Raw genomic sequence first — 24,581 nt, forward strand, 5'->3', positions numbered from 1 at the left:
AATTGTCAATGAGTATTAACCCAACTCCAACCACTGAATCTATTGAGAGCCATAGAAGTATAAAGGACATACACATATACACTTATAATAAATGCAGTTGCACCAAGCACATCACATTCTATCACTCATTCATCCATGCTTCCTTTTCCACTCCAACGTTCCAATAATTCCTGCCCACTAAAAGCTGCACGGATATATTTGCTTACCCCGACAGGCCTACCTATATGTAAATGATTTAGAAAAAGGTTATATCACTTTATATCATCGACACGATACGTATTGTCATATCAGCCAGCCCTAACATGCAGTGATGCTTTAAACACATTTGACAAGCTAGTTGATAAAAAAAACAACCGATTAACTATTAAAACTGATTGGCTAACGCTATTTTTCCCCTTGTCAGTGCTCTTTTATTCTTTCATGTTAACTGAAGGCAAATCTGAATGATGCACTATTTTAACTTTAATCAACATGTACAATTGACCATGACATCCTCACCTTATCTTATTCCAGAAAAGTCCTTCACCCAATGCTGAATGGAGTTGTACAGCTGCAGCTCACGTAATGAATGTTGGGGTTGAGAGGAGGGGGCGCGTCTGGACTAAATCAGCACCCTGATAAAGAGGTTGACTGGCACAAAGTATTTTATGTATTTTGAAAATACAAAAATACTAATCTTAAATGCATTTAAATACAAATTACATTTGATTTTTGCCAAAGGCTTTAAAATACAAAATCGTATTTTGTTTTTCAAATATGTATTTTAAATACTGTACATGGATCTGAAATACTGCCCATCTTCTTCTTGCAATAACTTTTGTAACAGGGTTGAATTGTTGAGCTTTATAAATGCAACAAAAAACAATTGGCCTATATGTAGAGCGAGAGAGAGAGTTCACTCCAAGGAACATATTTGTAGATTTATTGCTTCAAAAGAATCAACTGAAATTGCATACTCTTTGATAATGTTTTAAATCGAACCTCTCAAAAGTAACTCCTGACTATCTAAGACAAAAGATGTGTGTCTTTTGCATGGTTGAGCCAAACCTGGACTGCCATGAATTAATAATTTTAGTGTTTCCATCCGGTATATATTCACAAAGCATAATTTGGCTTTCATTGATTTCCTGTCATCTAAATTTTGCCATTTGGCTTGTCAGTAGCCAACTTTGGCGTGTGTGTGTGTGTGTGTGTGTGTGTGAGAGAGAGAGAGAGAGCAGTTTTCTGTCCTTCAGATGATATTGAAAGGTCCATCTCTCTGATGACTGTGGCATCCCTCATGAGCCAGCAGTAGGAATGCTGCACTCGGTCAATAGCATTTTAGCTCACTCTCTCAATGAACTGATCAAGGAGAGAATATGGGCTGCCACACACACACACACACACACACACACACGCACGCACCCTTCAGTTCAGAGAGAATCCCTGCATAAAATTAGTCAAGGCCAAGAATGATCATGTTCACACAGACACCAACAACATGACATAAAACAGATGGTCATGTAAAAGCAAAACACTCATTTCATTAATCAACACTCTTTCTCACTAACATTATCTGTGACACATTTACAGTTTTCTCATTCGCTAAGAGACATTTATGAACACAACTCAAAATTATTATTTTTTTGACAAAAACTTTATTTTTAAAACTGTATAATCTTTCGAACTTTGCTATCAAATGCATACAGATGCACTGAACACTCATTACACACTGAGATTAAAAACAATAGATCATTGCCTTTTACATGAATCATATTTTTAGAACAACGTCTAAGAACTTTGTAATACAATACTTGTGTAATCAGAAATATTCAGGTAAAAAGAGTAATAAGATTTTAAACAATTCCTGAACACAGTTTTGGTTTTGTGTTTACAATATAAATTAAGCCTTTAAAATGTAAATGAACAAACACATGAATGAAAAGTTTTTTAAAATTATCAAATAGCATACAGAAAGAGAGGAAAAACTGATTCTGTAGTGTAACATGGCATTTATTTTTGAAACAGTATTAAGAATCTCAAAATTATTAATATAATATGTCATATGATTGCCATGATAACATTCTCACATGCATATTTCTCATATTTCAGTCTTTTGGACCCTCATATTTATTTCAGTTTTAGGCATACATCTGCCACTTTCCATGATTATAACATTTCAGGGTCTGTAAAACTCTGTGGTCTGTTAGAGTGCACTTAAATTCTTAGTACACTTACAATTCTGTCAATTAAAAGGGGTCATATGATGCGATTTCAAGTTGTCCTTTCTCTTTGGAGTGTTTTGTGCATAGATAAGATCTCTAAAGTTGCAAAGACTAAAGTCTCAAAACCAAAGAGATATTCTTTATCAAAGTTAAGACTCTGCCACTCCCCCCTAAAACTGCTCGTTCTAACACGCCCCCACATATCTACCTCACTATGTGGAAATATTAGCATAATGCGGCCCAAATGTGCACGCAAAGAAAGAAGGCGTGGTTTCAGTAACCGCAGTTAATGTTGAAGCTTCTGTTACACCAAATACACAAAATAATGATCTTTAAAAAAGCATCATATGACCCCTTTAAACTGTTAACTAAATCCTAACTTTTTTATCAGCTACGCAATGTTAGTTATGAAAGTTATTATAAAGTGTAAACCAAGAAAAAGTAGTTTTTATATACTGGGGGTCCCTGGGTTGTTTGAGAGTCTGGGTGGGTTCTCATTTTTCCTTTTTTTTTTTAGGAAACAGAAACAAATTGCAAACAATTAAGTTGACAATACATGGCGATCTTGTACATTGCCTTTCGCTTTGAGTCAGGAACAGTGCTCGCCCGGGGCAGTCAGTCCAGCCCTGACAGCGGTGACGTCATCGAGCACTGGGTTGAGCGGCAGAGAGAGAGCGCGAGAGCGCTGCGGTGGAGTTCCTATGGGGCCTGCGAACGAAGCACTGGGAGGACAACGAAAAGCACGCTGAACGGGATTTTCCATCTCTTCTGCATGCACCCACGCCGAGGCTAATCGGGATAAAAGCCGTTTCCATCCACATCCCTTCGTTTCCCCCAAACTGTCGAGAGTCAACCTGTAAAGGTAAACAACAGCGAGCGCGTAAACTTGGTGCGTGAGGTTTTGTGGCAGCTTCACGGGAGGTGTAACGTTATTCGGTGTTTCGTGGTTCACTAATAGACGTTTCGAGAGAAAGTCTAACTGAGAAGCGAAAGCCTTTTTAAATCGCTTATAACCCCACATAAGACTCGTGGAGTCACACACAGTGATTTTGTCTTCTAAATGTGCTGCTGGTTAAATACTGAATGAAGCTTTTGTGTGCCCACACCAATACAATAGCAGCGAGGGCAATAAGAATCGAGTCTTCGAATCTTTCTTTGCGAATCAGAGCGCAGAGCTGTTGATATGGTACCGCAAACAGCTGACTTTTTTTTTACGATATTGTTATTGTTTGTTTTTATGTGTCACTGTGCAACACCACATGGCACAGTTGCAATTATTATTATTATTATTATTATTTATTACTATAAAATAAAGTGAATTTTTATAAGGAGCAGTTATTTTTTAATATGTGTCTGATATTAAGTGGACAATACTACGATATTTATTTATTTATTATAACCAGGCAGGCCTAATTATTATGGTACATCAATAAAACAAATAGATTATTATAAGTATTTCAATGATATTTTGGCTTAACCTGTTTGGTTATAAAGGTTGCATACATTTACAGCATGGCCTAAACTATTAAAATTCAATGATGTATTTAGTCTTACAAAACGATGTCATTAAATTGTCAATGTCAAGCTTAAAATAATTATAAAAGTATAAAAATAATTCATGCTTAAAGGAACTGTTCGCCCCTTAACAAAAATTCTGTTGTCGCTTTCACCATTATTTCAAACCTGTTTGCATTTCTTCTGTGGAACATAAAAGATGACATTGCAAGACCATTGTGGCTCAAACATGTTTGGACCCCAATGACTTTGACTTTATGAAAAAATGTGTTCAACAGAAGAATGGAACACAAGGGTGGGTAAATGATGACTTCTATGTTTGGGTGAATGGCCGTTAAAGTTAAACTATTCATGTAAACAACACAGTAAGATATTAAAATAATTTACCTCAAACACCATTGTTCCCTGTCGATCATACTGTTGTGTTAATGCTGTTGCCTGCATGGTGTTGTTGTTGTTTAGGGACCAACCAAAAGTTATTGATCAGTAGATCTAACAGTTAAAGTAGAAAATTTTCAATATTGGATTGCAGCATCGGTCCATAATCTCTGTCTGTCTTTCTCTTCAGTGTCTGTTACTCCGCCTTCTACCCTCCTGTGGTATTTCTGTGGAAAGGGAGCATCCTTGGCTCTTTCTGCAACGTTCTAGACAGTGTGCATGCCAGAGATAACAGAATTGGACCATTTTCTGAATCCCGTAATTCTCTCATTTGCTAAGAACAGGTCAAGCATAATGAACTGGCGCCGTTTCCCTTGGCATTTTTTTTATTTGTGGGCTGCAGTCGATAGTGGAAATCCGGTTGGTTATACATGCATTATGTCAATATCATATGGTGAGTGTGCTAAATTGGTCAGCTACGTCTTTTTAGGGGATCAGATTTACCTTCTCTCACACGACATCAGAGTCAGATGCCGTATAGGATACTGCCAGCCCTCTCAAAGAGAGATGAGATTTAAGCTGTATTTAAATTCATTCAGATGTGTGAAAATGTCATAGTTTAAAGTGCTTCTCATGTATTAGAGAAGTGTTTTTTTTTTTTTGTATTTGGATCCCTTAAGCAAGTGAATTAGGCTCTTAGCAGTATCATTTGCAATGGTACATTTACCCTGTAAAGCCTAACATATAAAATAATAATCAGAAAAATCTTTTTTTTTTTAAAATGGAACCATTTATTGAACCTTTAGTCAAAAGGCTTTTATGGCTCATATAGTATGAGAATATGAAGCTCATACTCGTACAACTTTTTATTCAGAGGCCCAAAGTATGCAAAAATATGCAGATTGGTGCAGTTGCTGATATTTATATGGCCAAAAACTAAGATTAACATTAATTAAGATAACATTTTGATAGCTTGTAATAATGGTATTGCAGAATGCTTGCCTAAAATGCACCGAAATATCAGTTGTCACTCTATATCTCCTTATAATATGTCTTAATAAGATATGATAATAAGAAAAATGATTAGTTTTGATCAAAGCTCTGTAGTGTAAAGCTGATTGAGAGATGTACAAATAAACGTTCATCAAAAGCCTGTTGTATCATATTTGATACTCACATTTTAACATGATTTTTCTAAAAAGTGATGTATGAATAAGCAAGTAGCTAAATATAAGTTGCTTCAATCCAGTAAGAATTTATCTTTTTTTTTTATCAATTAATTTTTTTTCACATCAACAATTTACAGAATCAGTTCAGTATACAAGTACACTTTTTTAATCACCCTTCCACCCCTCACTAGACAGAACACTTAAATTTACGTTATTGGAAGGGATTGAGCTGATGTGTAAAATAAGAGAGAGAAAAAAATAATAATAATAAATAAATAGGTTAAGGTAAAGAAGGTTTACATTATCACATCAGCATTTTCAGTCAATGTAACATCCAAATTATTCATATATTCAATAAGTTTGCCCCAAATCTTTTCAAACATTGATGATTTTTTTTTTTCAGATTAAACATTATTTTTTTCAACATAGGGAGTTAGAATTAATCTTGAAATATTACAACTTTAAGTTATTCTTGTGTTTACTTTATAAAAATCAGTAAAAATCATGATTTTGCAGCAAAAAGACATGAACCACAACCTGAAGGGGGATGTTTTTAGCATTATACTAGAAGGTTTTTTACTTGACTTTTACTTTACTTTTAGTCATTTAGCAGACGCTTTTATCCAAAGCGATTTTTACTTTCTTAAAAAGTTTAATCTATCAATTAAATGACAGGAAGCATGTAGTATATTGTGTACAACTAGTTTTCAGCAGTCTTTTGATCATATTGATAATTTAGATGCCTACATTTGTGCACTTAGGCTTTATGTGATTTAAATGAACTGAGTCTCAGACCCATATGCACCAATGTAAATACTGAAGTCATCTGTCAGAATCTCCTTCGGTCAAAGGAGTATGTGAAAATGCTCTCCTGATGTGCTTATGGCTGTTTCTTGTCTCTGTAGGGGTCAGCTCTGCCAAAAAATAACATCCTCTCTCCAGGTTTGAACTCTGGAATCTTGCCCCATTGGGAGTTTAATTGCTGATCAGCATTTCAGCGCCTTATTTATCTCAGATTGATCTCAGAGCCTTATTGACCTTATTGAGCAGTTATGATGGTCTGATCCCTGAGAATTTTTGACCTGGAATTAAATTACTCAGTGCAGTAGAATATGAATAATATCAAGGCGTTTAGTGTACATTGTAAACTATACATTTTGTCGTCATTAAGACATTTTTTTCTTTACTGGCTTATCCTTTCCCCCATGCAGCGCAGGAACAGGGAAATTTGCAGCTCAGCGTGGATGATGCATATTTTATTAACAGTCTGGGAAAATGTAGCATCTCAATATTTCATCAGTGCACAGCTTGTCATCGGTGCCAGGAAAAAGTATGAAGCCCTCCAAAAATAGGCTCTGTTAAAAGTTACCATGAGGAGGACAAATTACATGAGTTCCGACTCATTGTTTCTGACAGGGCATTATTAAAACTCTGGATCTCCAGAATAAGCCCCTGCTGAGCTCTGATCTCAGTAAAGACCTTGAGAAAGGTACTAACTTTGGGCACTTTTTGTGCCGCTCAAAATATTAGACAGCATTAAGGAAACAAAGGAGGAAAGGATTGTTGATGCACTTTTTCTGATCTCATGCTAATGTTAAATTGACGACTGTGGCAGATACATTGTGTGTGTGTGTTCTGACTTCATGTAATGTGCATGATCCTCTGTTCCAACATGACTGGCAGCGCATGTTATAAATTATGTTATAAAATGGATATTCAAGGCTATTTTGCCTCATTTCCCACTATTTGAAAATATTTATTCAACCCTGCATGGTGTCCGGTGGACATTGTGCCCCTGAATATGCGCCCAATTACCCATGTGATTAATCCTGCCCTGTAGCAATATTATCTAATGACAGGGGCTTAAAGGAATTTTCTGGTTTTAGTACAAGTTAAGCTCAATTGACAGCATTTGTGGCGTGTTGATTACCACAAAAAATATTTTGACTCAAGTCTCTGTTTCTTTGGAGGCTACGGCGAGGCACTTACAATGGAAGTAAATGGGACCCTTTTTTGAAGGATTAAACAGCAGAAATGTGAAGCTTATAAATTTACCACTTACATGAATTATTCTATTAAAACTTGTATATCATTTTAGGAGTAAAGTTGTTTAACCCTGCAAAGCCTGACATATGAAATAATAGTCAGATTTAATTTTATTTTTTTTATCATATTTGATATAGGCTTTTTATGGCTCATGTAGTATGATATAAGAGAATATGGAGCTCATATTCAAGGAGTGGGAAAACATCCCAAATTAATTTAGAAGCCCAACCTGAGCAAACATACAATTTGGTGCAGTTGAGGATATTTATAACATTTTATATTTTTATCTTTATATTTTTAAGATGGAATTCTGATCGCTTGTAAAGTCAATGAGATCTTTATAGTATAGCAGACTACTTACACAGAATTCTCTCAGCGAATATCTTACTAAGATGATATTTAAATGCTTGGTTTTATAATCAAAGCTCTCTAGTTTTTTTTTATTGTGGGGTCAAAACATGCAATGCAATGCAATACAATGATTGAGAGATGTACAAATAAATGTTTCTCAAAAGCCTGATGTATCATAATGTTATGCTTACATTTTAACATGATTTTTCTAAAAAACAAACAATCATAATTGTTATGGTTCTTCAAGCTGCTGCTTAAAAATATCTTAATGTTGGTTAACCAAACCACCACACGTGTTTGTATTTGATGTGAGGAAGTGGTATTATTCTCTACAAATTATAGGATTTATGTGAGATTTTAAATCTCAGCTAGAGACATAGCCTACATGTAGTTCCCAGAATCATGGCCAGATATACTGTATACTATACTTTTCATATGAAGCCGTCATGATTTTTCCTTTCTCTTTTTAGATTTGTTCCTTTCTCTTTGGCATTGACACTGTTATTGAGTCTTGAACCAACTCTTGAATCTTGATGTCCCATTTATGAGAGCAAGCCTGTCGGTGTCTCCGTTAACTAAATGTCAGTTTATACTATACTGATTTTCAAAGTTGTCTGTTTTGTCATTTGGGTTTGTTTCCCATGAGTTCAAATGGTGTGTGGTGCATCAGTTTACAGGAACAACAGTCTATCCAGCCTGTCAACATGCAGTGTGAGCTGAATAAATTGATTGATTAATATAGATATTAATATAACTGTGTTTGTGTGTGAAATATGGCTACTCTTGTCATAGCTGTCAGTTTTCCTTGTAATAGCAACTTGGATGACGTGTCTAGTTTAATAGACAAGACATTATCCTGTGGTTTTATTTCATGTAATCTCATGGTGATTACATTTACCATTTCTCATATTTCATAATAAGCTGTTGTAGGAAGAAGACAGACTACTGCAGAGATATGTCTGAGGTCAGAACAGTTACAGTCTCAGCCTGGTGAGAGCCGTTTTTCATTGCATTACTTGTTTAACTTGTCTTTCCATCTCTTACTGCCGTATGTTCAGGACATTTACAATGTTGCTTTTTTTGCTTACTTACTTTATTTATTTATTTATTTATTTAATTAGTTAGTTCTGTTTGCCTTCACATTTAAGGCATTTTTTAATGGACCAAATTAAATACAATGTAATAAAAATTCATTATACCAATCATTTAGTATATAACAATGACAAATGTAAAAGAAGTCACGTGAACAAATTGTACCCTCATTGGTCTAAATGTTTGTGCACTGTTAATCAATTAAACCAAACTAGATGTGAAAATACCCTCATTTTGAAAGGTTCATCAATCCTCTTTTTCTGTACAGTTTACATGACATCTCATTTTTTATTTTAATGCTCAATTAGGGCTTAAAGGGTTAGTTCACCCAAAAATGAAAATTAGGCATCCTAGGTGTATATGACTTTCTTCTTTCAGACGAATTCAGTCGGAGTTATATAAAAAATTGTCTTTGATCTTTCAAGCTGTTTAATGCCACTCAGCAGGTGTTGCATTGCTTCAGTCCAAAATCACTTTAAAAAAATCGCCCATCCATAAAAAAAGTGTCTCACACTGCTCCGGGGGGTGAACAAAGGCCTTCTGTAGCGAATCGATGCGTTTTTGTTAGAAAAATATCCATATTCAAAACGTAATAATCACTTTAATGTAGCTTGCGCCAACAGTTGTACACAGAAGCAGTTCCGGGAGCATGATGTACGAGGTCAGTGCTGCGCATGCGCCGGTGAGTCTCGTAAAAACCAACGTTTGTTAACATCCGACTCTCTAACCATTAGGCCACGACTTCCCCTAAAACAGCTTGAAAGATCAAAGACTATTTTTATTAATAGTCTTTGATCTTTGATCCTAAACAGCTTGAAAGATCAAAGACTATTTTTATTATAACTCCGACTGGATTCGTCTGAAAGAAGAAAGTCATATACACCTAGGATGCCTTGGGGGTGAGTAAAACGCAGCCTAATTTTCATTTTTGGGTGAACTAACCCTTTAATGAGGATAAATATAAATTAAAGGGATAGTTCATCATAATTTGTGTTCTACTGAAGAAACAAAGTCACCTACGTCTTGGATGCCCTGGGGGTAAGCGGATAAACATCAAATTTTCATTTTTGGGTGAACTATCCCTTTAATTACTCTAAAATTTAGGCTAGTGTTTTAATTAGGCCTACTTTAAAAGTATAGTGTTTTGGTTCCATCCTGAATTATCTCGACTTGTAGATCTTTTTTTTTTTTATAAGATACATTTTCATCACCCCTCTGTTGCATTTTAGAGATGTCACCAGCTCAGTTAACCTGTATTGCACCCAGCTGGATGCTGTCAATCTAGAAATGTGTTTGTGTGACCACTCAGCCAGAGATGGCTCAGAATAAACTTTTGCTTTAAATAAGACTTTCTTTCAGATATGAGGACGGCAAGATAGACAAATGAGCAAAGAGGTTGAAAAAGAGTTCCTGTCTGACCATAAAATGGCTTGTCAAACAAAATTACAGCTTGTCTACTTGACTGGCTCTCTCACTCTTTTCCCACTCCCTCTTGGGTGTGAAGTGTTGGCAGGCTGCTAACTCTTTAAATGACTTAATTAAGTAAGATAACCTTGGCTGCTTTCAGTGAAGCAGGCAAGGACCTAATTTTCAGTTACAAATATATCTCATCCTCTCTTGGTAAAGTTTGATAATGTACTAGGGGCCTGATCCGTCAAAATGATGCTATCATTTTAATGTTGGATCTCCTTGAACACTGAAAGAAAAAAAAGAGGAGATTTAAACAGAAGACAGTTTTGAAAGTATTCATCATATGTAGAAATTATATTTTTTAAGAAATTATTTTTGAGTGGTGATATAGTAGTAATACTGTTGTGGTAAATATTTACAGGAAGTCTGAAGAATCTGTTTGTTTTTGAGGAATGTGTGAAATAAATTGTGTCCTGACTGTAGCAACAGCATGTTGAGACTATACAAGCATCAATTCACCAATGAGTTTTCATGAGTTTTACTTGTCTCACTTTCTCTATGGACATCGTCTTCCCTTTGTTTTTGTTTATTAAAAGCGGAAATGTTTTCTTTTTTGATAAATGTTTTCTATTCATCTTTTTCTGTCCTGGCTCAATTTCTCACGTGGCCTCTTTTCAAATGAATCAAGTTCCCCCATTGTCAGTGAAATATATGCTTTTCATAAATGATCATTTCAACTAGGACAAGACTTATATTTTTTCTATGTAATACTACAGCAGATGTAACACATCGTAACTGTCTAAAATAGCATGTGAAAAACATCATAATTAAAAAGTGGTGCAAAAGCCTCATTAGACATAGCAGTCCCTAACCAAATAATTATGACCATTTTCATTTAATTGAGCCCCCTTTTTTTGTAGATAATGGAGGATACGATTGCTGGGAAACGTTGTTTGTTTGTTTATAGAAGAGCTGGATTCAACACAATTAAATAAATGAATTAAAAATTTTTTTAACAAATATTAAAAATAATAAGATACTTGAGTACTCCCAAACATGAGTGGCTACTTTATTCTTGCTAATGGTTAGAGAGTCGGTCTTGTATAAATATAATTATTTTTATATGTTGAAGCCCTTAAGACAGTGTGATTTCAGCTTTCATTTGAAAAATATGTGTATAATAGAGAAGAACTACAGTGTCTGCAATACTTATTGTCCACTATCCAACTTTGTGACTTATACAGTCGTGGTCAGAATTATTGGCACCCTTGGTAAATATGAGCAAAGAAGGCTGTGAAAATAAATCTGCATTGTTAATCATTTTGATCTTTTATTTAAAAAATTAACATAAATCTAACCTTTCATTGGAGAATAAGAATTTAAAATGGGAGGAAATATTATTATGACGACAAATGTTTTTCTCAAATACCCCTAGAAATTCTTATGAGTAAAATATCTGTGAAGTATATTCCCATTCATATTTACAATTTTGAGCATACCAGGGTGATTATGAACATGAAATTATCCAGCCATGGCTTCCTGTTTCACAGGAATATAAATAGGAGGGAAAACAAAGGCCAAATTCCCTTAATCATCCATCACAATGAGAAAAACCAAAGAATATATTTCTGATGTGCAGCAAAAGATAATTGAGCTTCACAAATGAAAGTGACTTTAAGAAAAGAGTTAGAGCAGTGAAAATTCCCATTTCCACCATCAGGGCAATAATTAAGAATTTCCAATCAACAGAAAATGTTACAAATCTGCCTGGAAGAGAATGTGCGTCTATATCGTCCTAATGCACGGTGAGAAGGAGAGTTTGAGTGGCTAAAGACTCTCCAAGGACCACAGCTGGAGAATTGCAGAAAATAGTTGAGTCTCATGGTCAGAAAACCTTAAAAAAATAAATAAATCAAACAGCACCTACACCACATGTTGTTTGGGAGGGTTTCAAGAAATAAAAAAGAAAAAAAAGAAAATGCTCTCATCCAAAAACAATCCCCAGCATATTCAGTTATCAGACACGACTGGAACTTCAAATGGGACTGGCTTCTATGGACAGATGTAACTAAAAAATTTGCTTTTTAGCAACAAACACTCAAGATAAAAAGTACCCCATGTGTACAATGAAATATACTGCTGTATTTTTGATGTTGTGGGCCTATATTTCTGCTGGAGGTCCTGGACATCTTGTTTAGATACATGGCATCTTTGATTCTATCAAATACCAACAGATAAAAAATCAAAAAGTGACTGACTCTGTTAGAAATCTTATAATGGCCATGTTTGGCTCTTCCAACCGGACAATAATCCAAAAACAAACCTTAAAAACAACACAAAAATGGGTCACTGGGCACAAAACCAAGCTTCTGATATGGCCATTCCAGTTCCCTGACCTGAACCCTATAGAAAATGAGTGTGGTGAACTGAAGACCCCCCATTTTAAATTCTTATTCTCCAATGAAAGGTTGGATTTATGTGATTAAATGATTAACAATGCAGATTTATTTTCACAGCCTTCTTTGATCATATTTACCAAGGGTGCCAATAATTCTGACCACGACTGTATCTACCAATAAGAAATATGCCATTACCATAGAAATGAAATGAAAAAACAAAAAGCTCAGCAGAAAAATCCCACTTACAATGAAGAATTGCGAATAAAGTTGTGAAATCAGTCTCTATAAACGTAATTTTGACAGATTTGCAATCAAGTTCAAAATATTGCATTTTACACTAAATAGTGAATGTCTATAAATCAGTAGTTTTGTGCTATCACTTTTTATTTGATTACATCATGTTGGTAGTGGTAGTTCACTGATGAGTTCTTTTGCTATGGTTCTTGTTTTTACGGTAATAATGATTTCTCTGATTGGTACATATTTCTCGCTTCAGGATTGTGGGGAATTTTCTCATATGTTGAGTACACTGTCCTGTTCCCTTTGGCTTTTTCTCTGATTTATTTTTTTTTATCCAAAGAAAAAAATGAATGAGAAAAATGCTTCCAAATCCAAGACTTCTGAATAAGTTTGCAGTCACTGTTATGTTCTGAAGTAACAGAATCAATATGTTTTTTGTTTTTTTTGTCTCAAAGTCTTAATTCCTCAAAGTAGAGAGAATGAAGATATGAAAATGAAGCAGGCAGTGAAAGGCAAGAACCTTGATGGATGTGTGATGTTCTCATCACAGTGACTGGAAGAGTTCCAGAAGTTTTTTTGACTAGCCTCTTTTTTCCCTCTATTTCCCCCCTCAGGCAGCGTTGCTCTATTTTTACCTACTTGTGAAGTGTTAGACTAGACTAGAGCAAGAATAATTCTTACCCTCTTGAATCATTCTTCTCTTCCTTTCTGTATCTTATTTTAGGCAGCTGATGTCTTCATTAGCTCACATTAAGGATTCACTAGATGTAAAATAGCAATCTTATTGTGCGTAATACATCTTTTTTTTATCCATTTTCCATTTTGTTCATGGGTCACACTCATACTTGCATGACTCATGCTGTATGGTTTCTTAAACGTTTACATGTGTATGCTACATATTAAGTTTGTGCTATGATCTCAGGCCAGTTGTTATTTTTCCCTGTTCTAAATGGTTTATTTTCCAGTGGGTTTCTTGGCTAGTATCTCATCACCGTTTAGAGCATAATGTAATATCTTGCCAGCCCAGTGTGAGTAAAAAGATCAATTTCAGCTGCAGAACAAACATGCTTAAACCTGTGCTCAACTGCTCCTCTGAGTTCCAGTATGACTTGCTCTTTTCAATTGTTCTGTTATTAGCTTTCTTAATAATGAAACCGTGTGTCTTTTCTGATCACACAGGAAACGGAGGAGTAGGAGGAAGCCTGCAAACTATGTTTTGTCATCAGAATGTGTGTGCAACAAACGTGTGTGTGTGTGTGGCACATAAGCACTAAACTAAAATGATGTGAGTGTGATATTGAGCAGACAATCAATATAGAGTCTAATATTTGGTGGCACTTTTCATGAATAGGATAAAGTAAAAAAATATATATCTTAATAAACTAAATAAACAATCTTATTACCAAAATTTGAGACAATTGGTTCTAAATACAGGTTTTCTATGAAGAAACATAATTAAATAGGATACATTTGTAAAGTTAAATAATAATAATAATAATAATAATAAAAATAATATTTATGACAGAATGTGTAACATGGTTGCCCATTAAGCATAAATTAAATAGGATAGCTAAATCTGGCCATCTACATTAGTGCCAAGTTACTGAAATACTGATAGATTGAAAGTATTGATAAATATTTCCCAGTTAAAGGGGTCCTATTATGCAATCAAGTTCAACAATTCTTTTACAAAGTCTTGATTTTGTTTTGGGGGTGTACTAGAACAGTCTCTCATACTAGGTTGTTCGAAAAACACATTATTTTTCACATATTTTACATTATTACAACACCTCTCTCCCCAGTCTGGCATGAACAGTATAGTTCCTGTATCAAATGAAGGCCCGCCTAAAGTTGAAAAAGTGAAAAAGCATAATAACACCCCTTTAAAGAAAATTAACCAGTTTTCTTTTTTGTCCTATGGCCATTTTTCTTACACCAACTGGGTGACAGGGTAATAATCATGCAGTAATAGGGCTGCACAAATGTGGGACAAGGCAAAATATTGTGTTTTTGGTCAATAGATTTATTTGTTTGTTCGTTTTTTTTTTACTATCAGTTATTTGTTTTTGCAGGGTACAGTCATTTGTTTAAGTGTATACATTTATACAGTTTTTAAACTAGGTACTTTTCATTAAATATTAATGTTATGTTAAAAGTTTAACATTTCCATTAGCTCTCACTACACACACACACACACACACACACACAGAGAGAGAGAGAGAGACAGACACACACAGCATTTTTAGATTTTGCCTGGAATGCCTAAAAAAATAAGTTTTGCTTGTTTTTGTGTCTGTAATCAGGCTGATTGAGAAAGATGTATTAAACAATGTAAAAAGGATGTGATTTTTGGTTGTTTGTTGCCTAAAGCACCACTTTCAGTATATGTTTGGATTATTCAAAAGCTCCAGGGCTTGAACTTGCTGTTTGGATGCAAATATAGTGCATTAGCTAGTTTCCACTGTCATGTGACAGTATAAGCTCTCAGCTCAAGAAAAGTGCAAAACAATTATTGAACATATCACTCCAATATAGGACCACAATCATCAGTACCTGCCTAATTATTTTTTAGTGATTTATTGTTTTAAACATCATCTCCTTGTTGGCCTGTATATGGGCTGGTTGGGTGAAGATTGAGGAATTAAAAATTAGGTGCTGCTCTAAATATCAGGCCCACAATTTGTTTGAATATCTGACTGTCTTTCAGTGTTTATGGTAAAAATTTATTGTAGGAAGGTGGCATTGGCTGAAATGGATGGCCGTGTTTTGCAGTGGCCCTCTGACAGACTTTAAAACGTATTATTCTTAGTCATCCCTCTGAGAGCTGTGACGACAGTCACAACATCTCTGACTCACACACTTAGTCTTTACTCATGCAGATACTCTATATTCTTAGGCCACCAAAGCATTTTTAGCCAGCAGAAAATGATCCACGGCTGTTTACCACCAATATTTTGATACCAAATCCGAACGTTGTTACAAATTTTTTTTTTTTCCTCAGCATAGTGAGTATCTTTACACAGTAATACAATCTTTCATAGACATATTGGTTAAGCGCAATATTTTATTAAATGCATTTCACTTCTGTAGCCTATAGATTTATTCTCAAGCAAGTGGCAAAACATGTAAACACAGCCTAAAGTCTATACTTTTCTTACGTTAAAAGTAGTAGGTTATCACAAACATTTAAAATTAAAACTTACCATTGACAGAAACAGCTGTCTCGTGCCTTTTCTTTGCATTTACATCCTAATTACAAGTAGGCTAATCCTGCTGGTCATAAAGAACTTTGTTTTTCTAACTCCACGAGTGCCATCTTGCTGTGTTTATCTAAAAGTGAAGGGTAGCCTACTTTTCCTTGCTTTACCCCTATAGCTAAAAAGCCATGTGTGAAAGACAGTAGACTTTAATTATATGCATTTATGGTGTAATTAATACATTTCATATCAATCCATGTTCATTTTTCCCGTGATGCGCTCGCTGTCACTAATTCAGCTTGTGCAGCACAGCAAAAATAGACTCAGTGTGGAAATGATCGCTGCGCTCGGAACACATTGCCGGCCTGCATCGGTGTGCAGAGTGAATGCTCAACATGGGCACGGAAAAAAATACGAACTGGAAATGGAGTATGTGAAACGGGTCATGCATCTTTTTTTATTTAATTCTGACACGATCCCCCACGGCTGTTTTTCGTGACTTTTCCCTCTATAAAAATGTGTCGGCAAAAGCTTTCAACATTGATAGCACATTTAAAGGTAATGCCACTGCTAAATTGGACAGTCACGCTAAATGGAGTCGAGGAGTCGATTCCATTGACTCCTATGGTGGGAGTCGGGAGTCGACTCCGAAAAACCTGGAATCGTACATCCCTAGTATCAGAATGCTGACTGTTTCTATAGCAACTGAGTGAGACTTCTAACACAGCTGCAGTGACTCAATGACTTTAATGATTAGTGATTGGCTCTTATATTCAGAAGGCAGGGCTTCCTTTGATAGAGCGGCCATATTGAGTGTTGCATTTTCCCCTATTCAAAACTATACGAGTGACACGTCTTGGGTATTCTATAGTCTTTGGTACAAGCAGAATGTGTGACAGTTGGTCAGTGTGATATTAGTCCCGCCCCTCCTCTACTGTGATTGGACGCCTGACTATAAAGTGACAGTGATGAGCGATGCATTTTACTCAAAGTTGAACATTCTTTAACTCTCAGTGCAGAGAAAAAAAAACGCCTGATTGCTCAGCGCTCGTCACGCTGCTGGCATTTAAAAAAAAATGCTGCGCTCCCATAGAAAACAATTGGAAAAAATACGCTAACTTTGGGAAAAAAAACCCTTTGGTGGACACACAGCCTCACACATACATTCACGCTTAGTCTGTTTGTGTTCAGAAAGCAATTGCTTTCTACTATGTTTGAGAGCTCTGGTGACCAACAGTTAGAAGGCAACATGTTCTGCCCTGGGGCTATTGGTCTGCTTTTGTCCCACTCTGGGAGCAAAGAGGCGTGCAGATTGGACTGCAGTCATATGCCATATATGATCTTGAGTCAGTTAAACATTTAGTGCTTTTTGAGAGGAGACAGAAGAAAGGACATTGAATGCAGCATATGGGATTGTCTGTTTCATCTGTTGGTTCTAGACGTTCCTGAGGAACTAGAAAATTATGCTAAAATTTACTGAAATCCCTGGATCATTATGGCACATTAATCACCAAATGAATTTCAAACTTCTTATTTAAGGAGGGAATGGATGTTCTTCAAAAAAGTGAATGGCAGCAGATGGTTTTGAACCTTAAAAATGTCAAATGTGGGATAAACATTTGAACAAAGACATGATTGGTCTCTTTCAGTGTAGTTGCTGTAATGTTCACTTTAGCTTGTCTTTTATGCAAATGTCAGGAAAATTGCAAATGATTCCCTCTTGAAGATACACCGAAATGGGCCATATTTGTTCAAATGAGCAAATTTACTCGTCCTTTACAAGCTGTTGCCTAGAGGAAGCCACCATTTGCCATGTAGGCACAAGACAGTCAGTTCCAATGCATGAACACATTCTGCTGACGAAGCTGACATAAACAATGAACAAGTGCCTGAAATCATTCAAATTTTTACATTCTTAATTACACTGCTAAATTATGAAAGTTTCCATGTTGGTTGGTATTTTGACTCATTCATACCAGTGAATTTGAATCTTTTGAATCATTTCACAAAAAGATTAATTCACAGATTCGGTCATTTCTGTAGGTTGCATTGTTACATTGGTAGGTGTGTGTGTTTTGATTGAGTCATTGAATCCTTTAGTCAAACAGATGACCGAAGCACTGATTATTAAAATTTGGCTGCTGACAAATCTGCTAAGAGAAGTTGGCGAAGATAGCCTCGTGGGCAGCGTGCTAAAAATGAGCAAACAAAAAAATCTGTCAAGACGCTCAAAAAAAAAAAAGAAAAAAGGAGTGTTTCAGCATTATAAGTGTTTTTACACAAATGAAAGCAGAATTATCATTTATCGTTTTTACACTTTGTGACCTCTTGAACATGACTTTAATCCAACTATAGAAGAAAAAGTTTTAATTGCATTATTTTTATTTTTTCACATTTGTAATTCTTCCACACTTTGTTGTGAAGGACACTGATTCACATGCCGAACTGAACCAACATTAAGTCGGTCAACAGATCCTCCTTCGCAACTGAGTTGTCATAATGTATTCAGTTTGGTCAAGAACGACTATATCTCATGCTATTGCCATTCTATAAAGACTGAAAAGCAGTCACATGTTTTCAAAAGGGAGAGGCGATTTAGAATGAGAGTGATTCATTCACTTATTGACAAACGTTTGCAGGAATTGTAGATTTACTACGATCCTCTTTCTCTATTTTGCCCTCAAGTGAGGCATGTCACCCCAGATTGCTTCATTGGAATGTCCTTGCATTTAGTAGTTTTGGATTAAAAGCATTCAGTGGCAGATAAATTAAGTGTTACAAACTCCATTTGGTGGGGACTTTTACACTGATCAGCAAGCGAGTCAGTGATAGAGAGAGAGAAGGCAAGGTGCTCACTGGTTGGTTTGAAATGTTGAACATGAAGGGAGTTTTATTTTAACAAGACACTCCCGAGGAACTTCACTTCAAAGCTGTGGAGGTGAGTGACTAGAATAGAAAGAGGTAAACCAGGTACTGATGCCAAGACCAGTCAACGGCTCCACCGTCCTTTTTACTTTTGTGCCGTTATGTTTTTCCTTTCACTTTCTTGCATGTACTTACTGTATCTCCTATAGCTTGTTACTTCATGGACTATGGGACAGAGTGTCTTTACAAAGTGAAGACTTTCACTGTTTTCGTTATTCCACTAATAAGAGACCAGTGCCCCCCTGTGTAAACTACTAATAATAACTTTTCAACTACTGTTTTACTGGAAGCAAAAGATGCAAATCAAGTTTAGAGTAAACAAATATTGTGCCACTATCTGTAAAATGAGTCCAGACTTTATACTTTTGTATGCAGTGTTTTTTCTTACAAACCTTTTTATAGTTAATGACAAACCTGTTTTTCAACTCATCGTTGATGCAAAAACAAACAGGATTGTTTGTGGAGTTTAATGTGCAGAGGTATGATTTTGTCTAAGATCTCTTTGTGCGTGGTATCTATGAATTCAAAAAAATTTAAACTGAACACACAGAATCCAGGAAGAAATAAACCCTCCCTTTTTCATTGTGCCCTAAAAATGTAATTAATGCTTGTTAAATTGTAGAAGTTTTATGATTTCTATTAATTAGCCATGCTTTTTGATTACTGTAACCAAAAAAAACAAACAAATCCAGAAACATTAAAACTGAAAAAATGAAGTTTGGGAATAAAACTGATTTCATTGGGCCCAGTTATCCTGGCAGTTTGGTTGCCAAGAGACTTGTGTTGACTGGGAAACAACTGTGAAGCTAACAAAATCAACATTTCTGCTTCCTTATATGTCATCTGAGCTTCAAGCAATGGAATGCCTTCATATCAGTTAGCAATATCCCATATGCAACTATGAATGCAACGAAGCATTAGAGGCAGCAGACAAACAGAAAATTGATTCTTGATAGCTGTTTGTGACCTGAATGCCAAGTACAGCATGGTCTCAGTTCCACATCAGTTCTTTTCCCTCTGGTGCAGTTGTGACAGTTTTAAAGTGCCCCACCCCCAGCGTTATGGATGGTATTGTGGTGTCAGTCAAATTTGTTAGCTTTTTAGTTTCCTGTTGCAACAGTACTGTGAGGATGTTGTCTGCACCTGCATGATATATCAGGATGGGAACGACATTTGGCACCAAGACGCTGCAGCTGGACATTATGGGATCTGCGGTTTGAACTACCAAATTGGCAGTCAAGTATTAAACTGGGGAAACATATTTTTCATCCCTTGTGCATTAAAACCGTGGGAATTTGGAAAGAGAACAGTGGCAGAGAGATACTATGCAGTCAGAAAGAGATGAGAAGAAAAAGACAGGGTGAGATAGAGACTAAGATAGATACTGTCAGAGACCAGTGATTTCTCAACTAAAACAAGCATCAGGGCTTTTGATGTCACAAAGGCTATTTTCATACACAGCAAAAGTTTGGAATGCTAAATAATGTGTGGTTTGAGTTTACTTATGAAAAAAGTCACTTTTTACACTGCAGTTGCATACATAATTAATTAAAAATGAAAAAAAAAAGTTAATTGCATCAAATGAATGCCTTAAATCGTTAGGCCTAATCCTAAAAATTATATTACGCAATAATAAACTATGTGTGTGTGTATATATATATATATAATTTTATTTACAGGTATATGCTTGCGATTTTTACTAATCATGTAGGCTATAGCTTCTGACCATTAAATCAAATCGTACTCGTGATTTTAAAACATCACTTACTGTTGAAACAGAATAGAACAGAATGAAACAGAAGTAATCCAAAAGATTGGAAAATACTTTTTATTTTACAGGAAATTCAACAAATTGCCTCAGACAAAAATGTTTTTAAAGTTTCTTTGTTGTGAACTTCACTTTTTCAAATACTACGTTTAGTTGCTCCTCTGAAGTGCTCATTGCTGTAGTCGTTGAACTTCAAAACTTGGCTTTGTTGTGTTGTAATCCTGTACATGTCAAGCAATCAGATTTAGACTTTCTGCTTTGAAAAACCATTTCCAGTTTATTGTGCCTATATGCATCAGGTTAGCAAACGTCTGTGGGTGTGATATATGAAAACCAAACCAAGTCAAGAAATAGACTTTAGAGAAGGAAACCTCAGAGTGTGATTATGTTGTCATATTAGACTTGAAATAGAATAGGAAGCTTACAGATCATGTGACTCTTTCACCCTAAAATGTGCTGTTGTGGTCTTTAAATGCAGTATTTAGCCTCATCTACTGTATCTCCCCCCTCAGCTGTGATAATATGTCAGGGCAAACCAGAGCGCTCCAGCTTGTGTTTGTCAAAGATATTGATCTTGCCAGTGGTAATTTCTTCTGCTTTATCTGTTATGTTTGTGCGAACAGGCTGCACTTGGTAGTTAAAATTATAGTGTTAATAGTGAAAATTGGAGAGCAGGGAAAATGCTTTTTGCTGTCATCCTTTTCCATTCATTCTACGTGATGTAGAGTCAAATTTTCCTTTCTGCGAACAAGGAAAACTGCAGTGCTGAGCCAAATATATACTTGCTGATCTCTCTCTTTCTCTACTCCTAGGATAGTTCACCCAAGAATGAAAATTGTTGTCATCATTTTATATGATTATTTTATTCCATGGGACAAGAAAGTAGATGTTTTAAAGAATGTTCATGCTGCTCTTTTATATACAGCACAGTGACCAGAGGATATCAAGCTTAAAAAAGATGAAACAATTACGATACACTGTTCAAAAGCTTGGGATACAAATTTTTTTTTTTTTTTAAGAAATTAATATTTTTATAAGAGACTTCTATCAAAAACATAAAGAAAAAAAATCTTACTGACTCCAAACAGGAGTGTAAAAGTGGCCCATATGACTTGTGCACTATATTCCAAGTCTTTTAAAGCCATACAAAATTAAAAAAGTCATACAAAGTCACTATTAGTTGAAAATATTCACAATGCCCAAATTAGTTTTTGAGAGGGGCATATTTTCATTTAATAATGTTTTAATGTTCAGTCTGTTTTTTGCACAAAGACATTGGTTTCAGAAGACTCAGAATGTAATGCAAAACAAGTCTTTTGGACTACTTTTTTTTTGTATTTTATCTAGCTTTTTCTGTTTTAACAGCTTGACAGCCTAGTCCTCATTCACTTTCATTTAGAGTAACCTGAGCATTTTTCAGAACATCTTCTTTCATGTTTGATGGAAATAAGGAAGTCAAACGGGTTGTCAAGGGTGAGTAAAGCATGACCGAATTTTCATTCTTGGGTGAACTATAACTTTAAGGTTACTTTTCTGACTTCCTGTGTGCCACAGCTGGCCAGTGTGGCCTCACTCTTCCCCTTCTTTCTCTGTTTTCCTCTCTCTTGATCCCTTCTTCCCCTCAGGGTCAAGGCTTTCCCAGAAACTGGGTTACAAGAGTGTACAGTCACATGGTTCAACTTGACCGCCTGAGCGCTGAAAAAATAAGAGTATCCAGAGACACAAGTTACAGTCATTAAAACACACAAATACATGAATATGAATAAAGGGGTCAAACATACATAAACACGCTCACACACACACACGGCTGCAGTGAGAATTAAACACTACTGCCAAAAATCCACAACAAATCCATTCACTGCCCCAGTCACTATCCTTCATCTCCTGCACAACCCATAATGCAACATTTATGCAAATTATTGTTATCAAATTATTATCAGACATGCCCATAACAAGCACAAAGCAAATGTTTTACAGCACGCCTGTCCATGTGTGTTTAATAGACCACATTTAATACCTCTCTTTTTCATACTTGAGACACAATACACAGATCGAGAAGCTTCATTATTCCTCATCTTCTGGTTTTATTCTTTATTTTTGGTTCTGTTTAGTCCTCAGGGCGTTAGTACTGGTACTTTTAGTAGTCTCAGTACTCCAGTGTTATCTGACTGGTCGGAGGCTATTTTTGAACACAGCCATGCATGAACACATATGTGACCCTGGACCACAAAACCAGTCTTAAGTCGATTGGGTATATTTTTAGCAATAGCCAAAAAAAAAAAACATTGAATGGGTCAAAATGATAAATTTGTCTTTTATGCCAAAAATCATTAGGATAATAAGTAAAGATCATGTTCCATGAAGATATTTTGTAAATGTCCTACCGTAAATATATCAAAACTTAATTTTTGATTAGTAGGTATGCATGAATGATCAAATGTGCTTGTTGCACAATTCTTGAGCAAAAGTTCTCTGGATGAGGTATTAATGTAAACACAGTGGGTTATGTCTTGAGATAATGCAGCCAGACAGGACCTAGATAGATAGATATCCAATACTGTATATAGATATTCAAATATCCAATCTGTACAGTGGTCCTTGCCATGTAAATTCAGCTTTAATACGGTGCTACTGTCTATTATGATTTTTTAAATTACTCAAACAACATTAACAAGAAAAACACAAAAACACTGCTCTTAATTTATTTTGGTTCCTGAGAAGCAGTGATGATTTAATTGATAATTTAATTTATTTACAAAAATGCACATCTGACGGGCAACAAAAACCTCAGTGAGGGTGCTCAGCTAATGCAAACAGTAAAAAGTGGGAAAAGTTGGCACACCACTGCTCCAAAAGTACACAAATGTTTTATTTCATGTTCTCACCACAGGCGACATTTCAAGCCATATGGCTCTTCATCAGACAAGCCTCAGGTATGACTATAAACTGCTACCTTTATACTTCTACATTGTCTGATGAAGAGCCACATTGCTCAAAACGTCACCTTTCCCCAAAACATTACTTTTCCCTCCTTTTAATATTTATAATAATATTACAAAATTTGTACTGATATATATATATATATATATTAATGTTTTTTTTTTAAACTTTTTTTCTGGATCAAATAAATGCAGCCTTAAACAATTTTACTGACCCTGTTGTAGGTTTTTATATTAAAGTGTATTCTTATTATATGTTTTTATAGTATTTATAGTATATTTATAGTATTAGTTTGCTCTGATATCGGAATAGTTGTCTCAAATTCTGAAATTTCACCTGCTGGTATCAGCTCCTGAACTTTTTGTATGTAATAACCAGCTTATAACCCTAGTCCTGTTTAGTCTTTCTGTACTTCCTGTCATAACAAACGAGATAAAGAGATTGAGAGCCTTAAATCGGCTCATGTTTAGAATAATAGCAATGGAGATGAAGACGGTGGCTCTAAGAGCTGGATTACTGTGTTATTAGATGTGTGGTTCGTGTTTGTGTGAGAGTACTGCAGATGTAGATGGGATCTGAGAGCACTGGCAACTGAAAAGCATCTTTCTGAGTATCTTTCCTTTATCTATCCCTCACTCTCTTCTAAAGCAAAATTTGGCTGCTATTCAGTACATACTCCACAGCACACATGGGATTTGACTAACCAAATGGATAATGACAGTGAAACTCTCTCCATCTCTTGCAGCTTAATTTTATCTAATTCTTTCATCTTTTAACCCTCTACCGCATGGTGTAGCCATATGGCAACATACTCTTAATTTGTTTTCACATTATATATTTCACAGTTCAAGGTAGAGTGCTATATTGTGTCAAGTCAAGTCAAGTCACCTTTATTTGTATAGCGCTTTTAACAATACAGATTGTGTCAAAGCAACTGTACAGCATTA

General features: G+C 35.5%; 1 protein-coding gene across 2 annotated transcripts in view; it reads left to right on the top strand.

Annotated features, from left to right (window-relative positions):
• Positions 1 to 2,772: 2,772 nt before the first annotated feature.
• LOC107738306 (cytoplasmic protein NCK2-like) overlaps positions 2,773 to 24,581 on the top strand; it is a 66,198-nt gene continuing 44,389 nt past the window's right edge. For both annotated transcript variants that reach the window (XM_016550026.1, XM_016550027.1), the window contains exon 1: positions 2,773 to 3,066. The gene's annotated coding sequence lies outside the window, so the exon portion shown is untranslated. The remainder of the gene's footprint in view (positions 3,067 to 24,581) is intronic.

Source organism: Sinocyclocheilus rhinocerous, unplaced genomic scaffold (genome assembly GCF_001515625.1).
Source record: "Sinocyclocheilus rhinocerous isolate Xijiao unplaced genomic scaffold, SAMN03320098_v1.1 scaffold1485, whole genome shotgun sequence".
Classification (NCBI taxonomy): domain Eukaryota; kingdom Metazoa; phylum Chordata; class Actinopteri; order Cypriniformes; family Cyprinidae; genus Sinocyclocheilus; species Sinocyclocheilus rhinocerous.